The sequence below is a fragment of the Elephantulus edwardii genome, unplaced genomic scaffold (genome assembly GCF_000299155.1).
Source record: "Elephantulus edwardii isolate Elephantulus edwardi_28Jun2011 unplaced genomic scaffold, EleEdw1.0 scaffold00118, whole genome shotgun sequence".
Classification (NCBI taxonomy): domain Eukaryota; kingdom Metazoa; phylum Chordata; class Mammalia; order Macroscelidea; family Macroscelididae; genus Elephantulus; species Elephantulus edwardii.
Genome location: NW_006399868.1, coordinates 8,190,536 through 8,197,747, shown reverse-complemented (window position 1 = coordinate 8,197,747; position 7,212 = coordinate 8,190,536). Strand labels below are relative to the sequence as shown.

Below are 7,212 nucleotides of genomic sequence, written 5' to 3'. Positions count from 1 at the left end.
GTGTATATATATATATATATATATATATGTATATATATATATATATTTGTGTATATGTGTGTGTGTGTGTGTATATATATATATATACATACACATTTGTATATATGACCAAACCCTAAACCAATCCCCACTGGAGAGGATTCTGACACGCAGCAACCCTCCATCCTATTCCAGGCTGTGTGTTTTTCCAGCGGTGAGTGTCCATCTGTCTTTCTGCTGTCCGGCAGCTGGTGGGTAAAACCTCTAACCCTTCAGTTAGTGCTTGTTTGCGTGTGGAAAGGTTTTAAACAACGGTGCTCACAAAGTGCTCATTGCAACCACCATCATCTAACTGAATCACTGGAGTGTCAATACATATGAAAACATTTCTTCTTATCACCTACTAACAGGCAACCCTTTTTCACCCATGAGAATGAGGTAGTCAGGAAAAAATGGTTAAGTGAAACATTTATATAGTACTCAATTAACTCACTGTATTTGAAAATAAAATGACTTGGAAAAACTACCTTGTGGGACTCTACAGATATGTGTTTTTTTTAAAAAAATGGCTCATAGATTAAGAAAACAAATAAAAATGCTTTATAAGGACCTATTTATGTCATCTTTTTATACATTTATAATATCTAACAAAAACCACGTACAATAAAAGGCACCAAGCTAAAATAATGGGTTAATTACTGAGTTGTTAAGCAAAATTCAGTGGTTCAAACACCAGCGCCTAGAAAGATGAGTCAGTTCCTCGGTCAAGGTCGACAGCCTCACAAAGTCTGCGGGAGGTTCTGCTCCGTTCTACATGGTCCCCATGAGTCAAAATCAACTGAGTGAGAGTGTTCTATGTTTGTTTATCATTTACAAAAAAAGAAAGAACAAATAGTAATTATATGAAACAAGCCACTACTTCTGGACTTTTCCTCTCCTTTCTAGACCTAAATTGTGTTGGGTCTTTAAATCTGTTTTCTGACCCCACCCTAGTTCTCTCCTTTCTCAATTATTTTCAGGCAAAGTAGTAAAAATGAGTCATTTTCTCTAGGAACTGAAAATATATACAAATGCTAATTGGCAACACATTTAAATTTTTAATATATTGTGGGGTTTTTTTGGCAAATACAATCTCAACCACTATACACACACACACGAAATTCTGAACACTGTTATTTTTATTTCTTTATTGAACAAATAAGATGACACATTATTATTTTTTAGCAATCATATAAAGAAGAGCACATTAGGATTGGAGGAAGACTCATCAAGCACCTGCAATATGAAGACAAGACAACCTTACTTTCCAAAACCAAAGAAGACTAGAAGAATTTACTAGTGAAATTTTCAATCACTTTACATGCAAGTGATAAGACTGAGGAAAACTGATGTCTCTAAGCTGTGAGGTTGACAAAGAATGTTGAATATATACCATCAACCACCAAAAAACAAAACAAACAAACAAAACTCAAATTCAAAAAGTGTAGCCAGAAGGTTCCTTTGAGGCAAGGATGACAAGACAGTGACACACAAACTTATCAGCAGGAACCAGTCCTTGGAGAAAGACATCATGACGCTCAGTGAAAAAGACAGACATCCTCAACAAAAGGTTTGACACGGTGGCTGCAGCAGGGTGCTACCACACAGCAGATTGTGAGGATGGGACAGGATTGGGCAGTGTAGTTCTGTTGTAGAGTCGCTATGGATTGGAAGTCACCTGATGGCCATGAACAACAACAAATACACTCATTGTCACTGAGGTGACTGCAACTCACACACTCAAAATTCAAACCCATTGCCATCAAGTTCTAATAAACTCATAGTTGACCGTCCACTGGGTTTCCAAGGCTGTAGGCTACACGGGAGAAGATTACCTCCATTTCTCTGGTGAAGCCGCTGGTTGAGTGGGTTCAAACCATCAGAGTCTTGGAGTTCACAGCATCTCCCTGCAGGCTTGTCACAAGAGGCCCTTTTTTTCCATCCCACAGAGACTTTATAATATAAAGCAGAACTACTCTATAACGTTTCCAAGCCTGTAAATCTTTACTAAAGCAAACTGCCACATCTTTTCCACGGGCAGCTGGTAGGTTCAAAGCACTGACCTTGGAAATGAGCTCTTAACTACTAACACTGTCCACATAACATAATTCATCTGATGTGTATATTGATTATTATTCACTATCTCCCATGAGTTCCTTTACAACTGTTGTTAGGTGCCATCGAGTCGTGTATGACTCATAGCGACCCTATGAACAGCGGATCTGTACTTTGTCCTCCTGTGTCATCCTCACACTTTCTGACACGTAAGAGCCCATTACGGCAGTCACCTTGTCAGTCCACCTTTTGAGGGTCTTCCTCTCCTTCACCAACCCTCCACCCTTCCCAGCATCATGTCTCTCTTCAAGGAAAAGCCCCTTCGAGCAATATGCCCAAAGTATGTAAGGCAAAGAAAGCCTCATCAGTCTTGCCTCCAAAGAGCATTTCAGCTGCACCCTTTCCAAGACATATCTGTTTGTTCTTTTGACAGTTCATGGGATGTTCAACACTCTTTTCCCCACACCACAGCTCAAAGGCCTCAATTCTTCTGTCATCCCTATTCATGTTCCAGCTCTCTGATGCATGGCAAGTGACTGGAAAGACCATGGTCTGAATCAGTCACACTTTATATTTTAGATTATAGAACTGGATGTGGAATTTGGAAACATATCTTTATTGTTATTATTAAACAGAGGTAACCACATGCAGAGCACAATGGTTAAAGACTTCATTGATTCACCAAGGAGAGGTCTGTAAGTTACATTTAATCAACTTTATTTTGACATAATTTTAGGTTTAGAAAAACCTTTGCAAATACAGTACAGAGAGATGCAGCGTACACTTTGGCTAATTCCCCTTAATACTACTATCTTCTATATCAATGCTATAATTTTCAAAACCATGAAAATAACATTAGTAAAATAGCATTAAGGGAACTTCCTAGTTAACGTGATGGTTAATTGCTACAAGTCAGCTGTTCTAAGTCACAGGAGAAAAGACCTGGTAACCTGCTCCCATGAAGACTTGCAGGTCAGGAAATCCTACTAACAATCCCCGTCTGTCCTGTAGGGTCATTCTGTGCTGGGCTCAGACACAGCACTTAATACTAATAATCACTCTATCTACCTGATTCATATTTCATAGGTTTCCCAGCAATGTCTCATTTCTGTTCCAGGATCCCATCCAAAACCACTGACAAACGATGAAGCCCATGTCTGCTGAGCCAGTTCTGAGTCAAGGCCACCCTCCTTCCGATTCCAAGGTTAGAAATCTTTATAGGAGGAGACAGCCCATATTTCTCCCACAAAACTCCTGCTAGATTTGAACCATCAACCTCAGCAACAACACGCTATGTCACCAGGGTTCCTTCCATTTTCTCTGATTCATGAGTTTCTCAAACTCTTCTTGTTCATGAACTTGGCCATTCGGAAGATTTCTGGTCAGATACTGTGTCCTTAATTTGATTTCTCTTGTTTCTTTTTTCATTTTTAAAGGATCTAATGGAAATCTCACAGTAAACTGACTGAAGCAAATAACTTCTTTGGAAAAAGAATGTGACCGTATCATGACACCATATTGACTTGTTTTATTCTGGTCAGCTCTCCGGTTGAATTTTTAAACAAGTAGTAAATAAATCAGCTAACACATGCAGAGGTTTTGTTTCATCTACAGAACGACTTTATGAAAATATCTTGTTCTTCGGTGGGGTACAGAGCACGAGAGTGCCCTGGTCGGGAGGTGCATGCCCGGTCATCATGAAGGGGAAGCAGCCTCCACACCAGAAGCAGGGGCCCTGGGGGCGGAAGGAGGTGACCGCTGCACTTGTCATCACCGGGGCTTCATCGCTGTACCACGCTCTGTTAGGTCCTAGATGGATGCCTCTACCACAAGGCTGCAGAAGCTCCGGAGATGAGCAGTAACTCCTGCCTGTCCTCCAGGAAATCACTCCTCCAGGGGCTAAAACGATTAGGCATCCTTTTGGGTTAAAAATAAAAAGTTGCATCTCTCTTATTGCCAGTGATTGGAGCATTTCTTCATGTGTCTGTTTGCCATTTGAATATCTTCCTCTGTGAAGATTCTCTCCATGTCTTTTGATCATTTTGTAATTGGGTTATCAGTCTTTTTCTTGTGGAGGCCCAGGAGTATTCTATAAACTTTTGTTATGAGACTCTTGTCTGAGATGACATTACTAAATGTTTGTTCCCAGTCTGAAGGTTTTCACCCTGTTGGAAAACGTTTTTGATGTGCACAGGGATTTAATCTTTAGAAGGTCCCATGCATCAGTTGTATCCTCTTTAGGTTGTGCACTTCTGGTCGTATTTGGCAACCTCTTTATACCTTGGACGAGCACTTCTAAACTTGATCCCAGTTTGTCTCTTATGAACGTTATGAGCTACCACCTCACTCCAGTAAGAGTGGCAAAGTTTAACAGGGTAACAAATAAAAGATGTTGTAGAGGACGTGGCAAGAAAGGAACCCTTACACATTGTTGGTGGGATTGTAAAATGGTGCAACCATTCTGGAAGGCAGCTGGGTGCTTCCTCAAGAAGCTGAACATATCCCTTTTAAACAGTTTTCTCCCTCATCTCTTTCAATACATATACATTAGGTATTATTGTCATGACAGGAGTCCAGAACAAAGGTTGCATAGTGGAGTAGATCTGGGGGGAGGGACTATAAAACAATGAAAGAATTTTTCTTTTACTTTTCAAAGAGAAGAGTGAACTGGGAGGAAGGCGGGCAGGGAGAAAAGTATAACAATGAATGAATGGAAATCCAAAGTCTCTGTAAATTTTCATTAAAATTAATAATAAAAAAGGGAACATAGAAATGTCCTGTGACTCAGCTATTCCACTACTTGGAACATACCCTGAGAGAATGAGAACTGAGGCACAAACGGAGATTTGTACAACAATGTTCATAGCAGCATTTTTCACCAGCTACAAACGAATGGATTGAGAAATGGTACATTCACACAATGGAATACTATGCAGCACACAGGAGCAGTGATTTTGTAAATTATCACCTAACTTGGGAGGGACTGGAGAGCATTATGCTGAGTGAATTAACTCAGTCTCACAAGAATAAATATTGTATAAGACCATTATTGTCGAATGAATATAAGGATCCAGGAGGGGGTGGGAGAGGCTGGAAACAGAGGGACATGGATTAACAGAGGGAAGAAGGGATTAATCACTGGATTACATCATTTGTTGAATGGAAAGGTGAGGGAAATTAAAAGAATTTGTTCAAGTATATCTTAGAATTTTGTAAATAAACTAGTAAAAAAATGTGCTCAATTAAAAAAAAATAAAGAATTCTTTGAGGCTTGTTTTCTTGCTTGCTTCCCACTTGAGTGGGGAGACCTGCATCCCGTCTGCTTTCCAGTGCGTGGGGTGGGCGAGAGCGTCTCCAGACGCTTTAAGGACAGCTGAAGAGGCAGGAGCTGTTTGGTGGTAGAGTCACAGTGAGCCCTGCGTGCTAGAAGAATCGCCTCTGGCACTGTGTCTCTCTAGATGACTCCTCCATCGGCCCCACTGATGTCCGGAGATTCACTGATTTCACCTTCTTATCACACTCATCTTCCCCAAATGTCACTCCACCTACAAATCAGGGCCTTGGTGTCCCAAGACTGTCTTGGCAGAAAATTCCACAAGGTTACCAGAGCTCCAGGCATCCCCCGCCTCCCCAGCTGCTCCACATTACGAGCTTTCCACCGAGTCAGGCGCCACAGCAGAATCCAATACCCTTTTGACTCATTCCACCTGATGAAAGTCTTGTTACCTCAGCACCACAGCTTTTCTTTCCTGGGTGCTCTCTCCTTTTCAAGGTGACTGTTCCCTTTTCCTATTTAACACTCACTATGAAGGAGATGCCGGAGTCCTTGGCTTTGTTCCTCAGCTGTAATTATTTAGTGAGGACGCATTCACGAGCTCCAGCTTAACCAGAGGCCGCAGTTAATGGGCTTATTCATCACAAGCTGGAGACCCAGCGAACCTGGTGCTTCAGGTAGCATGTTTGGTTAGACACTTGGAGAAATTTCTGATCAGAGGAGCTGGCAGGCCTGAGGGTGCACCACGCTGAGGAGGCGGGGGTCCCTGAAAGTCTGTCTTTAGGGGGATTTTAAAGACTAGAAATGGTAAATTTGGTGTGTTTTATGCTTGTGTGTGTATATATGTACCTCACATTATTATCTTGCCTGCCGATTCAAAAGCAAGATAACATCTAATTAATTTCTTAGGGTGTGGGATTTGATTATCCTCAAGTCAAATGTTTTAAAAGTTAGCAATACTTATTGTAGGCTTAAGTTATGAATAATTTCAATTATTCAGTCCTAAATATCTGTTTTCTCAGAAAATGCATAAGGCATGGCTGGATTCCCAGTTGGTTTTTCTTAAAAAAATAGCTAATCCCTTGGATTACGCTTAACTCACCATGAATTAGCACTCATTTCAATCTCTTCTTGTATGTGATCATTTTTAAATGATACTTGTTAAAAATGATAGTTATTAAAGATTTCACTTTGATACACAGACAATGATGATGAAAACAGTAGCTAAGAGATTAAATGACTGCAACAGTGAACAAACAGAAATCCAAAGTCTCTGTAAACTTACATTAAAATTAATAAAACAAAGAAACAAACAAAAAATAAATGACTTGTTGAACTTCACAACTCTTCTGAAAAAAACATCCGGAAAGTGCTAAAAAGCACAGGTGTCACTTTTAAGACCAAGTCATGGTATTTCTAATCACCTCATACACATGTGGAAGGTGGCAAGGAACAGCGAGGACTGAAGAATTGTTCTCTCTGAAGTACTGCATTGGCAAAGATGCTGAATGTCAGAAGAACAAGCCTAGGCTGGCAGAAGCAGCAGCACTTCCTCCTTGGAAGAATCGCTGGCCTTTACCTGTGAGGGCAGCAACTCCTCGTTTCACGCATGCATCCTCTGTCCTGTCAGGACAGACCCAGCACTAGGAAGGGAACACGCGCTCAATGCAGTAGTGAGGTCAGTGCCAAGGACCCTCAGTGGGGTGGACAAACACGGTAGACAGAAGAATGGACAGCGGCTCAACCACAACACACGCTTGTCAACAACAGAATCCCTCACTCATCAACTCACTTCGTCAACAAGTATCTGAGCATCTGCTATGTTCCAGGCACCATTCTAAGCTCTGTGGATTCAATGGGAAGGA

At 41.0% G+C, this 7,212-nt stretch overlaps 1 protein-coding gene across 1 annotated transcript in view; it reads right to left on the bottom strand.

The window, feature by feature from the left end:
* Positions 1 to 7,212, bottom strand: part of DOK6 (docking protein 6) — a 297,299-nt gene that overhangs the window by 185,474 nt on the left and 104,613 nt on the right. The window lies entirely within an intron of this gene.